Raw genomic sequence first — 25,711 nt, forward strand, 5'->3', positions numbered from 1 at the left:
TAGAAATATGAGCAAGAAATGAACTTGCGGGTACTATTTTTTCCACAGAGGGTGGTGAGTGCCTGGAACACACTTCTAGGAGTGGTAGCGGAGACAGACGTCATAGGCACGTGGATATGCAGGGAATGGAGGGATATGGATTATGTGCAGGCAGATAAAGGTTGATCTTACCATCATGATCAGTACAGACATTGTGAGCTGAAAGTCCTGTTCCTGTGCTCTACTGTTCTATCTTATAAGTAAAAAAGGGAATAGAAGATGTCTGAAGAAGTGTCTCGACCCAAAACACCACCCATTCCTTTTCTCCAGAGATGCTGCCTGACGCTCGGAGTCACTCAAGCATTTTGTGTCCAGCATCTATTGTACACAATCGAAGATGTGAATTGTGCACTTCATTTGCCGAAACAGGTCCTTCTGCCCATCGAGTCCATGCTGACAGGCGATCACCCCGCACACTAACACAATCCGACACACTAGGGACAAGTCACAATTTTTACAGAAGCCAATTAACCTACAAACCTGTAAGTCTTTGGAGTGTGGGAGGAAACCAGAGCACCCGGAGAAAACCCACATTGGTAACAGTAGGTGGAGTGGAAAGTGAGGGGCCATTGGTAACAGTGGGTGGAGTGGAAAGTGAGGGGCCATTTTCTGGTGTTACATATTTGCCCATTTTACATTACAATTACATAGAAACATAGAAAATAGGTGCAGGACGCATATATATCGTCCCCAATCAATAACCCGTGCCTGCCTTCTCCCATATCCCTTGATTCCGCTAGCCCCTAGAGCTCTATCTAACTCTCTCGTAAATCCATCCGGTGATTTGGCCTCCACTGCCTTTGTGGCAGGGAATTCCACAAATTCACAACTCTCTGGGTGATAACGTTTTTTCTCACCTCAGTCTTAAATGGCCTCCACTGTTTCTTTAAGATCCCCACATCCTTCTAAACTCCAGTGAATACAAGCCTAGTCTTTTCAATCTTTCCTCATATGACAGTCCCCTCATCCCAGGGATCAATCTCATGAATCTACGCTGCATTGCCTCAATCACAAGGATGTCCTTCCTCAAATTAGGAGACCAAAACTGTGCACAATACTCCAGATGTGGTCTTACCAGAGCCCTGTACAGCTGCAGAAGAACCTCTTTACTCCTATACTGAAATCCTCTTGAAGGCCAACATTCCATTAGCTTTCTTCACTGCCTGCTTTACCTGCACGCCAACTTTCAATGACCGGTGTACAAGGACACCCAGGTCTCGCTGCACCTAACCCCATTGAGATAATAATCTGCCCCCTTGTTTTTGTGTCTCTGACCTTGTTTGCGTGTGTCTCTGCCCGCTTTCCTCCCCCATCTCCCCACCAACCCTCTTAATTAACTTTCTGCTTGCTTTTAGGCATTCCCTTGCACAAGAGCAATTTTTGGCCGCAATGGTCTCAGAGGGGAGTCTAACCCAAGTCATTGTAATTTTTGCTGCTGCTGGCATTTAGGATTGCTCTGTATTTATATATATAAATATATATAGTTTTTTAAAAAGCAGAAATCCTAATAGATCCCAGACCCTGGCGATCTTTGAAACGGTTTTACTGAGAATTCCACTCCCCGCATGAGCTTGTGGGATTACAGGAGCAACGTTCCAGCTCACGCCACCTGCTCACGGAAAGATTTGATCCCAAGGGCGCCTGGATTTCAAGGAGGAAGAAACGGGGCGGTGTGGAGATGGGAGTGGAAGTGACAGCGGGAATGTTTGTGGAAAGGGCGTGCGAGCCTAGCATTGAGGAGCTTTTTCCGCAGCTCATACCATTTGTTCAACTGGAGTGGGATGAGGTGCACTGATCTCAAATCGGCACCCAAACCAACCTTTGCAGACACAACGTGTAGGAAGGAACTGCAGATGCTGGTTGAGCAGGTATAAGCTGCAGAAAAAGCATCTCAACACAAGGTTTGCACAGAGACAGACACAAAATGCTGGAGTAACTCAGCGGGTCAGGCGGCATCTCTGCAGATAATCAATGGGCGACATTTAGGGTTCAGACCTGCAACGTCACCCATTCCTTCAATCTTTGTAGAATTCAGTCCAAGGTTTCATTTTAGTTTGACCATGTGCATAACTTCATGTTGTTTAAGAAGGGACTGCAGATGCTGGAAAATTGAAGGTAGACAAAAATGCTGGAGAAACTCAGCGGGTGCAGCAGCATCTATGGAGCGAAGGAATGGGTGACGTTTCGGGTCGAGACTCTTCTTCAAGACCCTTCTTTGGACTTGTTTTCACTGTGGCTTTTCATGCTGGCAGAGGAAGACTAGCATCCCACATCCCAAAGACGTACAGGTTTACTGGTTAATTGGCTACTGCAAATCGCCCCTAATCTGTAGGATAGAGCTCGAGTATGGTCGGCATGGTAGCGCAGCAGTAGAGTTGCTGCCTTACTATGCCGGAGACCCGGGCTCGATCCTGACTACAGGCGCGTGTCGGTACGGAGTTTGTACGTTCTCCCCGTGACCTGCGTGGGTTTTCTCCGAGATCTTCGAAGAGGCAGTTTCCACGCTGTATCTCTCAACTAAACTAATCTAAACCAAGCGGGCTTGAGCGTGAAGTGGGCAGAGTTGATGCCCGCACAGTCACGGAGCTCTCCTCTGGCGTCAGTGCCAAGGCAATGTTGGGCGCATTGTGAGCCTTCATCCCTGCAGTAGCTTGCTGTTGGCAAACACTGCACAGTGTTCACAAATCTCCCCCTGGTGAACACTATGCTCCAGTTACAGCTTGGAATGAGAAGTCATGCCAGTTGGCATGGAGGAGCAAAATGTAATCACCGCTTCCATGGGTAACATCTACAAATTATATTGTTTGAAACTTTCTGTTGCGGTTTTTTTTTTGATCCAGTGGGCTGCTGCCTCACTACACCAGAGATCCGGGTTCGATCCTGACCACGGGTGCTGCTGTGTGGAGTTTGCACGTTCTCCCGGTGATCGCATGGTTAATTGCCCTATTGCCCTCCCCACCCCCCCCCCCCCCCGCTGTAAATTGCCCCTTAGTGTGCAGGGAGTGAATGAGAAAGTGGGATAACATCGAACTAGTGTGACGGGTGATTAATGGTTGGGTGTGGATACGGTGGCTACCTCTCACTGCTTTGAGAGGCGAGCTGTAGGTAGTCCAAGTGTCAGCAGGGCAGGGATCCCTGCTGTCCAAGAGCTATGGGAGAGCAAGGATCCCTTGGACAACCAAAGATTGTGTTGAGACTGAGCAGGCAGTGAGGAATTTCATCACCGTTGTCTTCCTAGTTCAGAGCTGGCACCTGAGATATGGGACAAGATCCATATGGTTTACGAGGGAGGCACAATGTTGTGCAGAGCGAGCCGGATAGACCTGTCATTTTGCACATGATCAGCACAGAGCACACCCCCAAAGACTATAGCATGGATCTCAATCTCCAGACCTGGGCAAGCTTGACTGCCGAGGTTGGTGGATCATGGTTTCTGGGTGGAGGCCACCTAGTTGTTCCCCGTTTAGCTCCATTTCTGCAGTGAGCTAGTTGCAGCAAGAAAGGTTTGAGATATGAGTTGCGGCATTGATGCAATTCTGCTCAGAACCAGTGTCTAGGCAAAGACCCACCCTGTTGTGGACCAATTGCATAGGATCGCAGCTTGCATGCAAGCATATCGCTGGAGCAAGATAGTGGTGATCTGTCGAGGTTAGCTGTGCTCGGGAAAGAGGTTCCACTGGCCTGATAAGAGTCAAAAGCCTTTGTTTGGTTAACGAACGTTAATGCCTGCCCATGCATTTCTCACGGAGCTGATAAATATCCACACCACCCTGGCCACACACTTCTTTCAGCCCTGCCATCGGGAAGAAGATACAGGAGCCTGAAAACTGTAACGCCCAGAGCTACTTCCCCACAGCCATCCGGCTATTAAACCTGGCTCGGACAAAACTCTAAACATTAATAGCCCATTATCTGTTATTTGCACTTTATCAGTTTATTTATTCATGTGTGTATTTACGTATATAATGGTATATGGACACACTGATCTGTTTTGTAGTCAATGCCTGCTATGTTCTGTTGTGCTGAAGCAAAGCAAGAATTTCATTGTCCTATCAGGGACACATGACAATAAACTCTCTTGACTCTTGACTTGACTATTAAACACTACCACCTCAAATACACTCTGAACTACAAAGACCTTGGGGTATTGGTTTTGTCTTATTGCACTGTTATTGTTTGTTTTGTATGTGCCTGGATGTGTGTGCGTGTATATATGTATATGTACACAACCACTCACTGAACTTTTTTCTCATTAATCATAGTGTTTACAGTGTACTATGTTTGCACACTGTGTTGTGCTACTGCAAGTAAGAATGTCATTGTTCTATCTGGGACACACGACAATAAAACACTCTTGACTCTGTTGACATTGTTTGTTTTGTATGTGGCCGACTAGGAAAAGGGGAGATGCAGCGAGTCATGGTACACCAGTCATTGAAAGTAGGCATGCAGGTGCAGCAGGCAGTGAAGAAAGCGAATGGTATGTTAGCTTTCATAGCAAAAGGATTTGAGTATAGGAGCAGGGAGGTTCTACTGCAGTTGTACAGGGTCTTGGTGAGACCACACCTGGAGTATTGCGTACAGTTTTGGTCTCCAAATCTGAGGAAGGACATTATTGCCATAGAGGGAGTGCAGAGAAGGTTCACCAGACTGATTCCTGGGATGTCAGGACTGTCTTATGAAGAAAGACTGGATAGACTTGGTTTATACTCTCTAGAATTTAGGAGATTGAGGGGGGATCTTATAGAAACGTATAAAATTCTTAAGGGGTTGGACAGGCTAGATGCAGGAAGATTGCTCCCGATGTTGGGGAAGTCCAGGACAAGGGGCCACAGCTTAAGGATAAGGGGGAAATCCTTTAAAACCGAGATGAGAAGAACTTTTTTCACACAGAGAGTGGTGAATCTCTGGAACTCTCTGCCACAGAGGGTAGTCGAGGCCAGTTCATTGGCTATATTTAAGAGGGAGTTAGATGTGGCCCTTGTGGCTAAGGGGATCAGAGGGTATGGAGAGAAGGCAGGTACGGGATACTGAGTTGGATGATCAGCCATGATCATATTGAATGGCGGTTCAGGCTCGAAGGGCCGAATGACCTACTCCTGCACCTAATTTCTATGTTTCTATGTTTCTATGTTTCTATGACATAGTGAAGATTGTTCATGCCTCTCGAATCCACATCATGATTCAGGGAAAAACTCCTCACTGTATGAAGCGCAAAAGCTACTTTAGTTTGAACAAGCTCTTTAAACAGTGCCTGACAAGGACCAAAGGTAGACAAAAATGCTGGAGAAACTCAGCGGGTGAGGCAGAATCTACGGAGCGAAGGAATAGGTGACGTTTCGTGTCGAGACCCTTCTTCAGACTGACATGGGGGAGGAGGGGGAGGCGGGAAGAAGAAAGGAAGAGGCGGAGACAGTGGGCTGTGGGAGAGCTGGGAAGGGGAGGGGAAAGAGGGAGAAAGCAAGGACTACCTGAAATTGGAGATAATAATAATAATAATAAATTTTATATTTAATGGGCGCCTTTCATACAAAATCTCAAGGACACCTTACATAGTAATCGGAATAAAAACATATAATCGGAGTAAAACAAGTAATTAAAGACATCACAATGACACAAATTAAAAACAGAATTCAATCCAAAAACAGAAAATCAAAAACACAGTGTGAAGAGAGAGCAGCGGCAACCAATTCGTGCCAGCGTCCACTCTCCCTTCACGGCAGCCATCTTGGACACAGACCTACAAGACTACAGTTAGACAAAAAAAAATCATCCCGCTGGGATGTAAATGTCGGTGTTCATACCGCTGGGATGTAAATAACGACCCGATCATTTGTTTCTTAGTGCCGTGGCCTGAAACATAAACACTGGTCAGGAGAGGGCCAAGAGTGGCATGGTGGCGCAGCGGTAGAGTTGCTGCCTCGCAGCGCCGGAGACCCGTGTTCAATCATGACCCACAGGTGCTGTCTGCGCAGAGTTTGTACGTTCTCCCCGCTACCCGTGTGGGTTTTCTCCGGGATGTCTGGTTTCCTCCCACGCTCCAAAGACGTACTGGTTTGTATGTTGACAAAAGTGCTGGAGAAACTCAGCGGGTGCAGCTGCATCTATGGAGCGAAGAAAATAGGCAACGTTTCGTCCCGAAACGTTGCCTATTTCCTTCGCTCCATAGATGCTGCTGCACCTGCTGAGTTTCTCCAACACATTTGTCTACCTTCGATTATCCAGCATCTGCAGTTCCTTCTTAAACACTGGATTGTAGGTTAATTGGCTTCGGTAAAATTGTAAATTATCCCTAGTGTGTGCAGGATAGCGTTACTGTACTGATTGGCGCAGACGCGGTGGGCTGAAGGGCCTGTTTCTGTGTTGCATCTCTAAACTAAACGAAACTAAGATAGTGGATAACTTATTTGCTCTTCTTCAAAAATTGTCTCTTTTATGTCTACCGTAGAGCAGGCATAGGAAGAAACCTGTGTAGGAAGAAACTGCAGATGCTGGTTTACGCCAAGGATAGACACAAAGTGCTGGAGTAACTCAGTGGATCAGGCAGCATTTGTGGAGAGAAGGAATGGGTGACGTTTCAGGTCAAGACCCTTCTTCCGATGGTTTCTTCTTATTTGACAGTCTGCGATGTCAGCTTAGAACTTTGTACTTGGAGTCTCTGAGGAGCGCCTTAAACGCTCTAATCCGGAGGCGGGAATGTTGCCGCGAGGACCACAGACTTGCCGCACCTGTCATAGTTAAAAGAGTAGTTTTCCATACAGGCCACTGTTGTATTTATCTAAGGCCTTTTATAGGCTTGTAATGTCCCAAAGCACTTTGCTACCATTGCAATAGTCTTTGAAGTGTAGCCACCAGTGTAACACGAGCCAAGCTGAGTATCCTGGCCAGGGTGCAGGCAGCAGTGAAGTAAATGACCTCATGGCTCATTCTATGTGATGTTGGCTCAAAGTAGGATGAGTGGCACGGTGGCGCAGCGGTAGAGACCCGGGTTCGATCCTGACTAATGGGCAGCATATATAAACTTTGTACCTTCTCCCCAAGACCACGTGCGTTTTCCCCGGGTGCTCCAGTTTCCTCCCACACTCCAAAGATGTACAGGTTTGTGGGTTAAATGTTTAAGAAGGAACTGCAGATGCTGGAAAGTCAGGGTTTCGGCCCGAGACGTTGCCTATCTCCTTCGCTCCATAGTTGCTGCTGCACCTGTTGAGTTTCTCCAGCATTTATGTGTACCTCAGGTTTGTAGGTTAATTGGCTTTGGTAAAAATTGTAAATTGTGTTGCATAGTGCTAATATACGTGGATTACTGGTCGGCTCAGACCCGGTGGGCCAAAGGGCCTGTTCCCATGCTGTATCTCTACAGTCAATGGCTTCAATTTATTATATTTAAAGGCTCCGTTTTGAGTCTTTATTTCATCTTTGTCAAAATTTAGTATATTTTTCGATTTTGAAAAAGACCTCATCATCTGGTCTCCAAAGTACTGTTAAAATGAGTAGGAAGGATTTGCATATGCTGGTTTATACTGAAGATAGACACAAAATGCTGGAGTAACCCAGCAGGTCAGGCAGCATCTCTGGAGAAAAAGGATGGGTGACGTTTTGTGTCGGAACCCTTCTACAGACAGAAAGTAGAGGGGAGGGAACAGGAGGTAAGAATGAAAACAAGCCCTTCAGCCCACTGAGTCTATGCCAACCATCGATCACCCTGTGCAGTAACACTATAGTACTCACTAGCAACAATTTAAAATTTTTACCGAAGCCAATTAACCTACAAATCTGCACGTCTTTGGAGTGTGGGAGGAAACCTGAGCTCCCGGAGAGAAAACCCACACCTCCAGATTCAAGGAGAGTTTTTCTCAGTTATTATCATACAACTGAAACGCCCTCTCACCAGCTAGGACGGTTCTGACCTCCCATCTAACTCATTGGAGACCTTGGAACTAGCTTTAATTGAACTTTATCTTGCACTAAATGTTGCACCTTTACCCTTCATCTGTACACCATGGAATGCCCGATTGTAATTATGTATAGTCTTTGCTGGATAGCACGCAAACAAAAGCTTTGACTGTACCTCGGCGCATGTGACGATAAGAAACTAAACTAGACTAGTCCATGCCTAATGGAGTTGAGCAGTTAACGTAGGGTTGCCAGACAATAAACTTCTCTGGCACATTACAACATTGCAGTGTTTTATGAACAAGCAGAATATCAAGGCAATTCACTAAACAATAAAATCTGTTTCTTTCCATTCTGAAGGGGAACACAATGGGATACTGGGTGGGATTGGGATTTTCTGGGAAGTCTTTGCTACCTGGCAATGAGAGATTGAAACATCTCCTGGTGCACTGTGTGAATTTTGGAAACTAGTTCTCAGGAATTGTTCACAACTTTTCACTGTGCGTCGTTTACTGTTTGTGACGAGAATAAGAAATTAGTTGGTCTCTGATTCTCTGCAGAATTGGTCTTTAGTGAGAGGGACAAAGTTTAAAGGAGATGTGCGGGGCAAGTTCTTTTACAAGGAGGGTGGTGGGTGCCAGGAACGCGCTGCCCGGGGTGGTCGTGGAGGCAGATACGATTGATAGACTTTTGGATAGCTACCTAGATATGCAGGGAATGGGGAGATATGGATTATGTGCAGGCAGAGGAGATTAACGGCATTGTGGTCAACACAGACATTATGGGCCGAAGGGCCTATTCCTGTGCGGTACAGTTCCATGCTTGCAATGTCGGCACACCCAAGCCACAGTTTGTAGATAGACACAAAGCGCTGGAGTAACTCAGCAGGTCAGGCAGCATCTCTGGAGAAAAAGGATGGGTGACATTTCTGGTCAGGGCCCTTCTTCAGACTGGTTTTCTCCAGAGATGCTGCCTGACCCGCTGAGTTACTCCAGCACTTTGTGTCTATCTTCGGTATAAACCAGCATCTGCAGTTCCTTTCTCCACAATTAGTAGTTTTAACACACGATGAGAACGTTATTTCAGAACAGAGTCAAACCACTTATTCAGCATGGCCTGTATCAAGCTAGGTTTGCCATTCAAAAGTAAAAGTATTATCACTGCCTTGTGATGGCACTATTCATTTACTGCTACTGGTTGCCTCTGATTTAATAAAATCTCTGTTCTGGTAACTATTGTTTCTTTATTCATCACCCAACATTCATGTCTCCAGGAATCTGTTGCTGCCAGGCTTTGACTGGTTGTGTCTCTCACTCCCTCCCTCTCTCTGTCTCCCCCACCCCCTCTCTCTGTCTTCCCCACCCCCTCTCTCTGTCTCCCCCACCCCCTCTCTCGCCCCCCACCCTCTCTCTCTCCCCCCACCCTCTCTCACCCCGCTCCGTCCCACCTCTCTCGCCTCCCCCACCCCCTCTCTCGCCTCCCCCACCCCCGTCTCTCTCTGTCTCCCCCACCCCTCTCTCTCCCCCCCCCCCCCCCCCCCACCCACCCCCTCTCGTGCAGGTTTGTGGGTGCTGTAAACTTAACCCTAGTGTGTAGGGAGCGGATGAGAAAGTGGGATCACATGGAACTGGTGTGAACTGGTGATCGATGGTCTTGCTATTGATTCTTGCTATTGAGGGAGTGCAGCGTAGGTTTACAAGATTAATTCCTGGGATGGCGGGACTGTCATATGCTGAGAGAATGGAGCGGCTGGGCTTGTATACTTTGGAATTTCGAAGGATGAGAGGGTATCTTATTGAGACATATAAGATTATTAAGGGTTTGGACACGCTAGAGGCAGGAAACATCTTCCCGATGTTGGGGGAGTCCAGAACCAAGGGCCACCGTTTAAGAATAAGGGGTAAGTTAGTAAATTGGGCGGCGCGACTCTTGTCAGCAGCGGCCTCTGCAGTCCGTCTGTCTTTTTATTGTTTTCTGTCTTGTTCTATGTAGTTTTTATTGTTTTTTTTGTCAGGGTATGTGTGTGGGGGTGGGGTGGGGTGGGGGAACTTTAAGGTCTTTCCCCTGCACGGGAGACCCAACCTTTTCTTTGTCGGGTCTCCGTTGTCGTTGGGGCTGCAACGTGGAGCGGCCTCCAACAGGAATGACCTGGGGCTCCAGTCGCAGAGCTGCGGATCTACTCACCATCACGGAGCTGGCCGAGTCCGGAGCGGGTGGATCTGTGGTGGAGCGCTGCTGTGACCCGACACCTGGAGATTCGGAAGCTCCTACCGCAGGTCTGTGGACAGTGATGCCGGGAGCCTGCGGGTCCCTGGTGGGAGACCGCTTTTCAGGGCTTCAGCAGCGGCGACTTCTCCCGCCCGAGTTGCGGGGTTGAAGAGCACCTGGAGCGGGGCCTACATCACCGCCCCGCTCGGCTTGGAATGGCCGCGGGACTTTGTGAGCGCCCGCCGGGGCTCCAACACCAAGAGCCCGCCGGGGCTCCAACACCAAGACCCGGTGCGTGGCCTTGCATCACCCGGCGTGGCTTTAATGGCTGCGGGACATTTAACATCGCCCGCCGGGGGCTTTGACTCTGTCTTTGACTCTGACATGGGGGGGAGAGGGGAGTGCAGGGGAGAGATATGTTTAAGTTTTGCCTTCCATCACAGTGAGGAGGACTCGCTGTGATGGATGTTTATGTGAATTGAATTGTGTTGGTGTGTGTCTTGGTTCTTTTTTTGTATGGCTGCAGAAACCAAATTTCGTTTGAACCTCATGTGAGGTTCAAATGACAATAAAAGGTATTGTATTGTATTGTATTGTATTGTATTGTAAGCCATTTAGAACAGAGATGAGGAAACGCTTTTTCTCACAGAGAATGGTGAGTCTGTGGAATTCTCTGTCTCAGGGCGGTGGAGGCAGGTTCTCTGGATACTTTCAAGAGAGTGCTAGACAGAGCTCTTAAAGATAGCGGAGTCAGGGGATATGGGGAGAAGGCAGGAAAGGGGTACTGGTTGGGGATGATCAGCCATGGTCACATTGAATGGCGGTGCTGGCTCGAAGGGCCGAATGACCTACTCCTGCACCTATTGTATATTGTCTATTGGTCAGCGGGGACTGGATGGGCCGAAGGGCCTATTTCCCTGCTGTGACTCTAAACTAAAACGACGGGCTTGGGTGAGTTTGCAGACAGCTGTCTTTGTAAACGGAGGGGAGGGGGTGGTGGTGGAGTCCATTATCAAAAGGTGTCCCGAAATCAATGTGCACTTGCAAAACAGGGGGTGACTTTGCAGAGTCATGTTGATGTACTGGAGCAGGATTTTGGTGGGATTTTCCACCGTCCTGCCCAGCGTTGGTTGGACAGCGAGCGTGTATATCCCACAGTATTCATGTGAGGCTGAAGTTGTAACACTGGGGAGAGCTTAGATTTGTGGCTTTAATGTGATAGTCATGTGGAACCTTGCTGACAAAGACAACAACATGTGTGTATCCAGATACCAGCTTCAATAAATGTGAATCCACACAAAACAAAACAGTGGAAGAACCGCACAGTGCAAAGCACAAAGTGTTGGAGCAACTCAGCGGCTCAGGCAGCGCCGGGGAGGGAATGGACAGGCGGCGTTTGGCATCGGGACCCTTCTTCAGGCTCAATCCCTGCACACACGCTGGCTGGCCCGCCGGCTCTCTGTGTGCTTGGCTCAATATCCCCACTAACTCCAGTGTAACTCCACTAACTCCAGTGTAACTTCAGTGCAACTCCACTAACTCCAGCGTAACTCCAGTGTAACTCCACTAACTCCAGTGCAACTCCACTAACTCCAGCGTAACTCCACTAACTCCAGTGCAACTCCACTAACTCCAGTGTAACTCCGCTAACTATAGTATAAATCCAGTGTAACTCCAGCGCAACTCTACTCACTCCAGCGGAACTCCACCAACCAGTGTAACTCCACTAACAACTCCACTAACTCCAACGTAACTCCGCTAACTCGTGTAACGCCAGTAACTCCGCTAACTCCAGCGTAACTCCAGCACCCCCGCTTCTACTAAGGGCAGGGGTAGCGCACTCCTATAACCCCGCTGCTTGCCCGGGGTGCGTGGCCCAGTGGTGTGGAAGGGCCGGGCGGTGGGATGTGCAGGAAGGAACTCAGATGCTGGTTTAAACCGAAGCTAGACACAAAATGCTGCAGTAACTCAGCGAGACAGGCGGCATCTCTGGAGAGAAGGAATGGACGACTCTGAAGAAGGGTCTCGACTCGAAAGGTCACCCATCCCTTCTCTCCAGAGATGCCGCCTGTCCCGCTGAGTTACTCCAGCATTTTGTGTCTGTTACTCCGGGGCTGTGGGACAGAGTCGCTGTCTCCCCTGGCTTTGCAATTGGCTGCGGGAGGAAACAACGCTACTGGTAACTCGATCTGTCCTGGAAACCGCTGTCTGTGGTGGTGGTAGTAGCACGCGTAAACTGGGCTCTCTGCTCTCCCCCCCTCTATCTGCAGGTCCGTCCCTTCCTCTCTATTTATTTCCTTCCCCCCTCTCTCATTCTCCCTCTTTCTCTTTCCACCACTCTTTCTCCCCCCTCTCTCCCCTCTTTCCACCCCTCTCTCGTCTCCCTCTTCTCTCTATCTCTCCTCTCGTTCTCTCTATCTCTCCATTCGTTCTCTCTGTCTCTCCTCTCTTTCTCCCCCCTCCTCCTCATCTCCTTCTCCCCCCCCCCCCCCCCCCCCCCCCCCCCCTCTTCTCTCTCCCCATATTTATTTGTCTCTCTCCCTCTCTGGAACAAAGATTCTACCACCCGCTCTTGCCCCCTCCCCTACCTCTCCGCCAGTGACTGCTCTGACGACCCGGGTTGTTTAACTAACGGGGAGAGAGGGGGGGGGGGGGGGGTGGGGGTCACCGTTACCTGGGTCTGGAAGAGGTTGTGCTTCCGTGTGTGTGTGTGTGTGTGTGTGTGTTTCTGTCAGCCCATGTGCCTGCCAACATTTTTTTCGTCAACGTCAGATTGTTTTCTGGAAAGAGTGTCTGAAAGTGAAACCAGCCCCATTAACCCCCTGGCGTGCAAGAATGGAGAGTGGGGGGGGGGGGGGGGGGGGGGGGGGGGGGGGGGGGAGTGTTGTGCACTTTATGTCGGTTTAGTTCCCTGCTGCCTTATCAGTTGAGTTCCCCCCACCCCCCCCCCCCCCCCCTCTCTCTCTCCCACCCACCGGGCCCTGCCTCCTCTCTCTCTCTCCCCCCTCGCCACCAACAACCTCTCCGGCACAAACACACGGTGAAAGAAACTTTTGTTTTATTCAACCCTGGGCTGCCAAGATTTCCCAGGAGGCCGGTGGCCAGCTCGCTGGGCATTCTCGGGCACCTGATTAAAGTGTGTGTGTGTCCCCCACCCTCTCTGTCAGTGGCAAGCTGCAGAGGAAATAACTTTTGAAAGAGAATAATAATAATAATAATAATAATAATACATTTCAACCCTCCCACTTTAAGACTTTAGCAAAACATTTATCTTTCCATTTAGTCCAGCTAAAGACACAACGCATCAGATCAGCTCCTATCTTGGTCAGCGGTGCCTTGCAGTCCAGTCTTTCGTGCAGTCCCTCAATTATAGGCACATGCAACAAAAAAAACGTCTCCTAGCAACTCTAAACGGAGTTTGTGATGCTTTTAGAGCTCAGCGGCTTTTGAATCTGTGCAGAGTGATACGATAATGCCTCTCGGTTTTACTTAAAAAAAACATCAAAACCTTCTCGTCTGGCTTTCTGGTGTAGAAGGCAAAGCAGGCAGCAAAGTCCGATCAAGGATAGCCCTCGCTACCCCGAATAGCAATGAACAGTTCACTTGTGTGTGGGCAGGCAGGTTGCATGCTGTCTGTTGCTGAGGTATGAGAGGCACAAAAAGCTGGAGTAACTCAGCGGGTCAGACAGCATCTCTGGAGAAAAGAATTAGGTGACGTTTCTTCAGACTCAAATGGACTATATGCACTCGGGATAGGGGTAGCTTCAATCATTTAAAAACGTGTGATGGAAATTAATAAACAACTTAAAATTACTTTTTCGGTCTACTGTGCCAAAGCACATTTGCCACTATGATTGCCAAGACAAGGTTCCAGTTTTATGGTGCAGTTTGTTGTCACGTGTACCGAGATACAGTGAAAAAACTTTTGTTGCGAGCTCACCAGCCCAGCGGAAAGACAATACATGATTACATTCGAGCCGTCCACAGTGTACAGATACATGATATGTTGGGAATGTAGACTAAAGTGCTGGAGAAACTCAGCGGGTGCAGCAGCATCTATGGAGCGAAGGAAATGGGCAACGTTTCGGGTCGAAACCCTTGGGAAATAGGCAACGTTTCGGGCCGAAACGTTGCCTATTTCCTTCGCTCCATAGATGCTGCTGCACCCGCTGAGTTTCTCCAGCACTTTTGTCTACCTTCGATTTTTCCAGCATCTGCAGTTCCTTGATAAGGGAATAACGCTCAGTGCAAGGTAACGCCAGCAAAGTCCGATCAAAGATAGTCCGAGGGTCACCAGAGAGGTGGATAGTAGGACTTAATAATAGAACTTTGGTGACGCTCGGACTATCCTTGATCGGACTTTGCTGAGTTTTCCTTATAAACCAGAAAAAGCCACACGGGAAGATTTTGATTTTTGTTCAAATGCACATTCTTGTTATAATCCCAATGTCACGCAATGGTATTACGACGACTACCCATGTTACTTTTAAAGGGCTGTGCCAAGAATGATATCTCAGCAAAACTCACTGGAGATCTTAAAAACCGCTACATCGCAGCCAGAAAAAGATCTGGATTTAAAACAATAACGTCCATTCCCCCGGCTGCTCCGCCGCTCAATTTGACATTTCAAACGCTTTTGAGGTATTGAAAGGCTTTCTTACCAGGTTACTGCTGCCAGCCTTGACGTCCTCGGTCTATTAACGTTCTCGCCTCTTCGGCTCAACTGGACTAAACGCCTCTAAGAAGTGGAGCATCTCGCCAGAGGACCAGGTATCAGAGACTCCATCCCCTCTCTCTCTCTCCTTCACTCACTCACTCACTCAGTGTCAGGCAATGTGGCTCGCTTGTCAGTGAGCGTGATAAGCAGGTAAAGCAGTTCCCCGGGAGAAATGGCCAAAAAAAAATCTTGCCTTTTAAAAAAAAAATCCTTTGTCAACTTAGCACGATGTCTGTGTTGGCAGCACCATTAGGTCCTAGTATTTACTGCCAGAGAAAAAAATGAGTTGAGAGAGTTGGTGCGACCTTATTATTAATACAGTAGCGAGTTACACGCTGTCCGCGTTGTGGCTTTTGTATAACATCAGCCTGTGAATGGTATTAGGAGCATTCAAGTCCTGCTTGGGGCTGAGCGCTTGACTTGGGTAGAACAACCGACTACAACTGGCACTCTAGGTCATTTTCGTGATGTATTTACATTCCGGGCGAGAGAGAGTTTTCAAGGAAGGTAGGCAAGTCTTGCGTGGGACCTCCTTTAAGTTTCCACTCCCCTCTCGTCTCCGAGCTGAAGTTGAATCCGCTAGGAGCTCCCCCCCCCCTCCCTTCCCCACAGATAGCGGGAGGCGGGACACAGTGCAATGATGTAATTGAAGGCAGTCTCCAATGAAAGGGATCCGGGCTGCCCCCTAGACTCTGGCAAGCACCGCTGGAAAATCCTGCCCCCTCCCCCGACACCAGCGAGATATCCAGCCCCCCTTCCTCTTCAAGATGTCAGCGCTTGAGAGTAGATGTGTCACGGCAGAGGGCAGGCAGGACACCCCCACACGCTGCCTTCACTCACGGCCATTTCACCGATGCAAGCTGGGGAAAGCAGCCTCCGGGCCACGATGTGATTTTACAACCGCGGCAAGCAGCATCAAATACAGACCGGAGGAGAATCAAAAAAGACACAACGTGCTGGAGTAACTCAGGGGGTCAGGCAGCATCTCTGGAGAACATGGATAGGCGATGTTTCGGGTTGGGACACTTCAGTTACAACCAGCCACATAAAACCTCAGAGCTTTTCAGAAGTGCTGATCAAAGTCAGAATGTGGTGTAGTGATAAAGAGCTGGAGTGCAACATCTCTACCCATGCCGCCTGACCAGCCGAGTTACTCCAGCACTTTGTGTCTTATCTGCGGCATAAATCAGCATCTGCAGTTCCTTCCTACTCGGCGAATAATCAAAGATTGTTAACAGGACCCTGAGACAAGGTGCTCCAGAACCATGTGTCTGATCCCAAACATCACTGTTCTCCAGGGCAGGGAGGATAGGATGCCTGACCCGCTGAGTTCCTCCAGCACTTCGTGTCTTTTTGTTGTTGTTAACTGGACCTCGTATTTAAGGTGAAGATAGACACATTATGCTGGAGTAACTCAGCGGGTCAGGCAGCGTCGCTGGAGAAAAGGAATAGGTGACGTTTCGGGTTGAGACCCTTGACACTATTTCGCACTGGAATGGTACACGGCACACACACACCACAGTGCTTCCTCTACCAACCTTAAAGCATGAGCTCTGCGCGGTACCGATAACCCGTAATGGCAATCCCTGCTTTGTGTTGAAATGTGCCGTTTCAACATCTGGCAAGCTCACGCTTCCTACTTATACCGGCAGTGGCAGAATTAAACACGACATGTGTTTGCTATCTCGACTTGGACTCTTGTCCCTTAAAGAGGTAGTGCAGCCGGGAGTCCGGAGTAGAAACACATTCACCCTTTAACCCGAACCACCCCCTCTCCGGGCATTTTCCCTTGCAACCGCAGGAAATGCTACACTTGTCGCTTTACCTCCCCCCTTGACTCCATCCAAGGACCCAAGCAGTCTTTCCAGATGCGACAGAGGTTCACCTGCACCTCCTCCAACCTCATCTATTGCATCCACTGCTCTAGGTGTCAGCTGCTCTACATCGGTGAGACCAAGCGTAGGCTTGGCGATCGTTTCGCCCAACACCTCCTCTCAGTTCGCAATAACCAACCTGATCTCCCGGTGGCTCAGCACTTCAACTCCCCCTCCCCCTCCCATTCCGAATCCGACCTTTCTGTCCTGGGCCTCCTCCGTGGTCAGAGTGAGGACCACCGTAAATTGGAGGAGCAGCACCGTATATTTCACTTGGGTAGTTTACATCCCAGCGGTATGAACATTGACTTCTCCAATTTCAGATAGTACTTGCTCTCTCCCTCTTTCCCCTCCCCCTTCCCAGCTCTCCCACAAGCCCACTGTCTCCGTCTCTTCCTTTCTTTTCCCCACCCCCTCCCTTCACATCAGTCTGAAGAAAGGTCACGACCCGAAATGTTGCCTATTCCTTCTCTCCATAGATACTGCCTCACCCATTGAGTTCCTCCAGCATTTTTGTCTACCTTTGATTTTTCCAGCATCTGCAGTTCTTTCTTAAGCAACTAGTTCTTGAATGGGCTGGATAGACTGTGTGACAAAGAGGTCAGAGACCTTTATAATGGCTCGGACAATCTCACCCATTGTGATAAAGACTGGATGTAGTGAGTCTTGCAGTGTTGGTAGAGCCTGACTTACTGTTGCAGTTGAAACTAGTAATTGCAGCGATTGCAATGCAGAGGGTGGCTCCTGATGTTCCCAACTTTACCTCAGTGGCATGAGAACGTTGCCCCATAATAGTGAAATGCCAGGTTAGTTTACCAATGAGCAACACTGTCACCTTGCTGTCCATTTCCTAAATTACTCCCAGAGGCAGCATGAAGATACAATGGCCTCACACATCCAGTGATCTGGGTTCAGTCCTGACTGTGTGGAGTTTGCAAGCTCTCCATGTGATGGTTCCTCCTACTATGTGGAGATGTATTGCCAGGTGCTTGGTTGACCAAGCACCGGTTTGTTCCGTCCCCCACCCCCTTCACCTGCACCCGCAGAAGGCTGTGGAGGCCAAGTCAGTGGATATTTTTTAAGGCAGAGATAGATTTTTTATTAGTACAGGTGTCAGAGTTTATGGGGAGAAGGCAGGAGAATGGGGTTAGGAGGGAGCGGATAGATCAGCCATGATTGAATGGTAGAGTAGACTTGATGGGCCGAATGGCCGAATTCTGCTTCTATCCCCCTTATGACTTTATGAACCCCTTCCACTGGCCACACAGTTTGCAACATTTCTTTCCCTGAACTTCACAATTCTTCATCCTTTTGGACTCAACATCTGTCTTTACATCTCTGGCCTTTGTCCAGCAATCTACCTGTCAACAAGCCCCCTCACCTGTGTTCACCTACGAGGGATTGGGGAAGGCAGCAAGACTAGAGCACAAGGAACGGCATGGTGGCGCAGTGCTAGAACTGCTTCCTTGCAGCCCCATGGACCCGTGTTTGACCCTGACTACATGTGCTGTCTGTACGGAGTTTGTACGTTCTCCCCGTGACCACGTGGGTTCTCTCCGAATGCTCCAGTTTCCTCCCACACTCCAAATACGTACAGGTTTGGAGGTTAATTGGCTTTGGTAAAAATTGTAAATTGTTCCTAGTGCGTAGTGTGTGCTAGTGTATCGGGGATCACTGGTCGGCGTGAACTCGGTGGGGGTAGGCAGCAGTAGAGTTGCTGCCTTACAGCATGGAATCGATGGGAAGAAGGGCCTGTTTCCGTGCTGTATTTCTAAATGAAACTCTAACCTAAACTAAACATGGAAGCAAGAGGGATGAGGAACTGCAGAAGCTGGAATCTTGAGCAAAACAAAAAAACGTTTTCGGGTGGGACCCTTCTTAAGACATATGGGACCAGGTAGCTGGTTCATGGCAATCATCTTGGTGGCTTGTAGTCATCTATAAAGTAGGTGGGATAGGCTCTCTCTCGTCTTCTCTCTCTCATGGTTGGCATTGACATTGGACATGTGCCAAGCACCCAAACACCGTTCTGTTTGACTGTATAATAGTTGTTTCGTGGATGTCAGTACCAGTTTATCTCTAATAATTTACAGTTAATTTCCCCTGATGGAATTTGAGCACTTAGATAAGTCGAGGTAAACATCTACCGCTCAATTAGATCCATTCCAAGCTGACCCGTGGTTTGTGCTCTGTAACGTTCAACTCTCCATCTCTCAGCTGTAGATAAGAAGCACGCACATGTGAATCACATTTCAGATCTTAAAATCATTATTTTTTTCCATTTCCGTAGAAACAATATAAATAGAAACAGCAACTGTTTGTTGGCAACAGCAAGTAAATCACGACTCTATCTTGCACAATCCCCCTGAGTAATATTGGCATTTGTTTACCAAAGCCTGGGTTCTCCACATAGTCATTGCAACTTTCAAACCTCCTGTAAACAGGACCATCTTTGCAGATGTTTCCAATGTGGGCAAAGGCAACCATACCACCTGCCTTCTGAACCACCCTTATCTACTTGTGCTGCCAGCTTCAGTGAGCTACGAACCTGGACTCCAAGATCCGGCAGTACATCAATGCTGTTAAGGGTCTTGCCGTTAACTGTGTACTCTCTACTTACATTCAACCTCCTAAAATGCAACACCTCACACTTTTTCAGTTTAGTTTAGAGATACAGCGCGGAAACAGGCCCTTTGACCCACCGGGTCCGCGCCGACCAGCGATCGCCGCACATTAACACTATCCTGCACCCACACTAGGGACAATTTTTACATTTACCAAGCCATTTAACCTACAAACCTGTATGTCTTTGGAGTGTGGGAGGAAACCGAAGTTCTCGGGGGAAAACCCACGCAGATCACGGGGAGAACGTACAAACTCCGTACAGGCAGCACCCGTAGTCGGGATCGAACACGGGTCTCTGGCGCTGCATCGCTGTAAGGCAGCAACTCTACCACTGCACCACTGGTTAAACTCTATCTGCCATTTCCCTGTCCATTTCTGCAGCTGATCTGCACCCCACTGTATCTTCAGACAGCCTTCCTCGCTGTCTGCAACTCCTCCAGTGTTGGTGTTATCGGCAAACCTACTCTCCAACCCATCTCCATTTACCTCCAAGTCACAAACGGCAGAGGTGCCAGCACAGACCCCCTGCAGAACTCCACTGGCCACAGAGCTCCAGCCTGGACATCTACCTGTTTAAGAAGGAACTGCAGATGCTGGAAAATCGAAGGTACACAAAAATGTTGGAGAAACTCAGCGGGTGCAGCAGCACCCGCTGAGTTTCTCCAGCATTTTTGTGAACATCTACCTTTCACCACAACCCTCTGTCTTGTATGAAGAGGTGAATCACATGCATCTTAATCTTCCAGATCAGCCTACCAGAAGGGATTTTCTGATCATAATATCCATGTATACAACATCCGCCACCCTACCTTCATCAATCTCCTTCATCACCTCCTCGAAAAACTCGATCAAGTTAGTAAGACACGACACGAGCTGCCGTCCACAAAGCCATCCCTAATTAACCCATTCTTTTCCAAATGGGAGTAAATCCTGTCTCGAAGAATTCCCTCCAACGGTTTTCCTACCACTGCCGCGTGGCCTGACAGCCTATAGTTCCCTGGATTCCCTCTACTTCTCTTCCTAAACACAAGAAGAGCGTTTTGAATGTATTGCCATATGGACTGAAACGGAAAGCCGAAAGCCTTGGGTGCAGCAGCACAACGGGTTTGTAAACCTGTACTCAATGGATAATATAAGAAACAAACAAAGATTCAATAAATAACCCAACGTAGTGCAAAAAAAACAAAACAAAGCCCAAAGTCCTTCGTGCAACCAAGGGAGTTAGTAGTTCAGAGTTTAGTTGGAGTGCTTAATCGCTTGTTTGCTGGCATGGAGCTGTTCCTGAACCTGGACGTTACACTTTTCAGACTCCGAGACTTCCTCCTAATGGCAGGAGTGAAATGAAAGAGTGGGCCAGGGTGGTGTGGGTCTCTGATGATGCTGGCTGCCTGCCTTTTTGAGGCAGCGACTCCTGTAGATCCCTTCGATGGTAGGGGAGGTCTGTAGCCGTGATGGACTGGGCAGTGTTCAGCACCTTTTAGCAACCTCCTTCATTCCCGGGTGTTTGAACTGCCAAACCAGGCTTGGTTACAACCAGTCAATATGCTCTCTGCCGTACACCTGCCAAAGTTCAAGAGAGTATACATCGACATACCAAACTTTCAATAACAGAAATAAAGTTATGTTATAGTTTTAGAAATATCGTGTGGAAACAGGCCCTTTGGCCCGTTGCGTCGGTGCTAGTTCTATGCTACCCTACTTTCGCCTCTGTCACACGCTGGGGACAATTTACAGAGGGGCCAGTGAACCTACAAACTATACGTCTTCAGGATGTGCAAAGATACTAGAGCATCCAGAGGAAGCCCACGCGGTCACAGGAAACTCCACACAGACAGCACCCGAGTTCAGGATCAAACCCGGGTCTCTGGCTCTGTGAGGCAACGGCTCTACCAGCTGCATTTACTACAAGTACTATGCATTTAATCTACACCCCGTCACTGAATTTAAACACCACCATCTAACAGCTCACCGAAGTTGTCACCAGTCTCACCAATGTTGAAGATTATCTCCTCATCCATCTCAGTTAAATCTCCCATCGTCCTCAATCGTGAAGAAAATAATCCCAGCATAACCAGCCTTTCCTCACACCCAAAGGGGCAGTATAGTGGCAATGTTCTGGTAGGTTTCCTCTCCACCATCTCAGCCGCTGAGGGAGCAGGTGATAAATCTTGGCCTCGTGGCCTGGTGTTGTACAGGACTACAATAAGAGACAAGAGGATATAATGACTCTTCATCCAAAATGGCGGATGAGCTCCTAGCGAGCCAACGGCCATCCACACTTCAGTAGAAGTTGCGATCACTGTCGTACATGGCGTTGTAAGGAATGATGATAAAGCACACACAGCAAAATCCTATACTTCCAGTGGCGGAAGTCCGCAGGAACTGGAGGACAGAGATGTGTGGTGCGACTGTCACCGTTCTCGTCGGAAACCAGCACCCCTGCGTTGCTAATGTCTTCAACGATGATGAATGAATGAGTTCAGCCAACAGTTGCTGTAGAAACATGCCATCACACTGTGCAACTCTCCCTCAGACAACACAGTTCATTGGCTTTAAAGGATGTGAAGGGTGCTATTGAAACGCACCCTTGTCGATCTCCGGGATCATTTAGGAGATGCCAGTCTTCAAGTGGCAGAGGAAGTACGTAACTAACAGATTAATGGGGTGGCACAGCGGTAGAGTCGGTCAGGGTGCGATCCTGACCACAGCTGCTGTCTGTACGGAGTTTGCACGATTCTCCCTGTGACCGCCTGAGGTTTTCTCCGGGTGCTCTGGTTTCCTCCCGCAAAGACGTGCGGGTTTGTAGGTTAATTGGCTTCTGTAAATTGCCCCAAGTGTGTAGGATAGTGCTAGTGTACGGGCGATAGCTGGTCGGCACAGACGCGGTGGGCCGAAGGGCCTGATTCAACTCTGTAGGTCGAAACAAAACGAGACTAAGATCCTGTTACTTCTGTGACGTTGAAGTAATTTTGCAGTGCGTTATCTACAAGTGGACGTCTGCCAAAGCATTGCCTCCAAAACCAATACCATTTAGTTTAGTGTTACGGAAGGGTTGCTGAGCGGCTTTAATTGAACTCTCCCTCCCTGAGTTGGCTGAGATGACTGTGCTGCTCTGAATGTGGTTCAAGTCGGGAGAGCGAAGGGCAGTGCGATAAACTCCTGCACCAAGCGATGCAGACACCAGAGAGGACTCGGTACACAAAGCCATTTCAGAAAGCCCTTCATCTCATTTCAAGGGAGCTCTCAGGCCACTCTGTGTTGTCCCCTCTCCCTTGTCCTGTTTCCAAACAATGATATAGCCCAAAGCATCAGTAGAACAAAGCTAACTTTTATGTGACTAGGGAGAGCAGTTAGTATTTCCATTGTCACATTCATATCAGCTTATTCAGACCTGCCGTCATTATCTACTGTATATAAACCACAGTCATCGTGTAATGCTTAGGATTCCCATAAAGATTCCTTCAGCACTTACATAAATCCTGTGCACACCACAAACCTATTCTGTTTCTGTTTGGATGATTTATTCATATCTCCTTGGACTGGGTTAGCAATTGGACTCTAGAGCAAGAGCAGGCTAGTTCGAATTCTCTCATTACACGCTTACTGCTGTTGTGCCTGACTCACGTGAAGGGCAGCCTTGTGTGTAACCCACGCTTGCCTCTCTCTCTCTCCCACACTCTCACTCTCTCTTTCTCACTCTCACTCTCTCCCACACTCTCTATCCCACAGTCTCTCTCTCCAACACTCTCTCTCTATCCCACGCTCTCTCTCTCACTCCCACACTCTCCCTCTCACTCCACACTCTCTCTTTCCCACTCTCTCTCGCTCTCCCACACTCTCTCTCTCGCTCTCCCACACTCTCTCGCTTTCTCTTGCTCTCCGTTTTTATACTCTCTTTAGCTTTCTTGTATTCTCTCTATATTTCTTTTGCGCTCTCTCTTTTGCCCTCTTTCTTGCTTTCTTGCTCTCTTACTTTTGCACTTTCACGCTCTCTACTTTGCTTTCTCTCTCTCTTTCTCTTGTGTTCTCTCTTTCTCTCTTCATGCTCTCCCACTCTCGCGCTTGCTCTCTCTCTTTTACGGTCTCTCTCTCTCTCCCTCTCTCTCTCTCTGTCTCTCTCTCTCTCTCTCCCACTTTGTACCCTCCCTCTCTCATTCTCTCTCGCTCTCTTTCTCCCTTCTTTCTCCTGGTTTGCCTATCGTTCGTCATCCACATGAAATCCCAGCGCTGATTCCATGCCTGACCTGACTCCAGAGATGTTCCCCGACCCACTGAGTTACTCCAGCGCCTTGTGTCTTTTCTTGTAAACCAGCGTCTGCAGTTCCTTGTGTCTGCATTCTCGCAAATCTTCCTCCAACCTTCCCCAGCGGCTGCTACCTGCAGAGTAAAACGACAAAGTGCTGGAGTAACTCAATGGGTCAGGCAGCATGTGGAGGGAATGGATAGGGGGCATTTTGGGCAGGAGCCCTTCCTCAGTCTGATTGTGGGAGAGGTAAGAAGCTGGACCAGGACTGCAAGTGATGGGTGGATACAGGTGAGGGGAGGTGGGTGGATAAAGGCCAGGGATGAAAGGAGGCAAAAGAGGATCAGATCAGGAGAGATGAGACAGAAACAAGGAACTGCAGGTGCTGCTTTGCCAAGGAAAGACACAAAGTGCTGGAGTAAAGCAGCGGGTCAGGCAGCATCTCTGGAGAACATGAACACGATAAGATCCAAGATGGCGCTGGAGCAAGGGGACTCGACACATGCTGGTCCCAGATCTATTATATCTGGCACTAAATGTTACACTCTTTCACCTTGATCTGTACACTGTGGACGGCTTGATTGTAATCATGTACAGTCTTTTCTTGGACTGGATATCACACAACACAACCTTTTTACTGTCCTTCAGTATACATGACAATGTAAACTAAACTAAACTAAACTAGGCAAAGTTTCAGGACATAACGCCCACCTATCCATGTTCTTCAGGGGTGCTGAGTGACTCCAGCTTTTACATAGAAACATAGAAACAGAAAATAGGAGGCCATTCGGCCCTTCGAGCCAGCACCGCCATGCATTGTGATCATGGCTGATCATCCCCTATCAATAACCCGTGCTTTAGAATCAAAGAACTACAGGTGTTAGTTTATACCAAAGATAGACACAAGGTGCTGGAGTAACTCAGCAGGTCAGGCAGCACCTCTGGAGAAAAAGGCAGGCTGGGTGACGTTTTGGTTCGGGACCCTTCTTCGGACTCCAGCATTTTATGCCTTTCGGAGGAGAGAGGCGGCGTGGGAGGGATATAGGTGGAAGGGGAGACGAGAGTGCCTCTATATCCAAAATCTAACTTGTTTTCCAGCCTTCAGCTGGGCTCGCTCCCATTCCCGGTCTCGCACTTGGTGATTTTCCCAGTTCCTCACACTGACTCACCTTTCCCATCGATGTACTGTGCTGAGTTTTATCTGTCCCAGCAGTCCCGTTTTCCTCGTCCTGACGTCACCAGTCTGTGTCCCGGACCAAATCTCACACTTCATTTTTATTTGACCTGTTTTGTGAACGGCATTTTATCTCCACTGTGAAACTTGTCCTCCCTCCTCCACTGGGGAAGTTTCATCTCGCTTGCTCCATATATTCTGTGAGAGTGAGAATAGACTCATGGCACCCACACTAAAACTGGAAAACTGCCCATCGTACAGCTCTTCTGAAATGCTCTTCACATTTCTGAGGTTGTGCCGCATTCAGCTGCTGTTAAACTCTTGTGTTTAACACCGGCATCAGAGAACGAAATTCAACCCTGATGTGTAGAAACAAGGGACCGCAGATGCTGGTTTACACAAAAAGACACCAAGTGCTGGAGTAACTCAGCGGCTCAGGCAGCATCCCTGGAGAACATGGATAGGTGATGTTTCCGTTATTTCACCTTGTTCAGCCTGAGATAGAGGGACAGGTATTACATCTCCCGCAGTTGCAGTGGGAAGTACCTGAGGAGACCCAACGAGTCCACGCTGACCATCGATCACCCGTTCACACTTAGAACGGAGACGAGGAAACACTTTTTCTCACAGAGAGTGGTGAGTCTGTGGAATTCTCTGCCTCAGAGGGCGGTGGAGGCGGGTTCTCTGGATGCTTTCAAGAGAGAGCTAGATAGGGCTCTTAAAAATAGCGGAGTCAGGGGATATGGGGAGAAGGCAGGAACGGGGTACTGATTGGGGATGATCAGCCATGATCACATTGAGTGGCGCTGCTGGCTCGAAGGGCCAAATGTCCTGCTCCTGCACCTATTGTTTATTTTATCCAACTTTTATCCCACTTTCACATCCGCTCCCTGCACTCTCGAGGCAACTTACAGAGGGGGTACTTGAGGCAGGGACTA

The 25,711-nt window shown here is 48.6% G+C and overlaps 2 protein-coding genes across 7 annotated transcripts in view; one reads left to right on the forward strand and one right to left on the reverse strand.

The window, feature by feature from the left end:
• angptl2 (angiopoietin like 2) overlaps positions 1-15,434 on the reverse strand; it is a 47,359-nt gene extending 31,925 nt beyond the window's left edge. Inside the window, exon 1 of one of the 3 annotated variants that reach the window (XM_033049392.1) lies at positions 14,802-15,434. The gene's annotated coding sequence lies outside the window, so the exon portion shown is untranslated. Of the gene's footprint in view, positions 1-2,924; positions 2,933-5,510; positions 5,518-14,801 lie in introns of those variants that run through there. The other 2 variants (XM_033049394.1, XM_033049393.1) reach the window with 2 other exon arrangements.
• Positions 1-25,711, forward strand: part of ralgps1 (Ral GEF with PH domain and SH3 binding motif 1) — a 729,016-nt gene that overhangs the window by 387,400 nt on the left and 315,905 nt on the right. The gene's annotated exons all lie outside the window — the stretch shown is intronic.

This window comes from Amblyraja radiata, chromosome 32 (genome assembly GCF_010909765.2).
Source record: "Amblyraja radiata isolate CabotCenter1 chromosome 32, sAmbRad1.1.pri, whole genome shotgun sequence".
In the NCBI taxonomy this organism is placed as follows: domain Eukaryota; kingdom Metazoa; phylum Chordata; class Chondrichthyes; order Rajiformes; family Rajidae; genus Amblyraja; species Amblyraja radiata.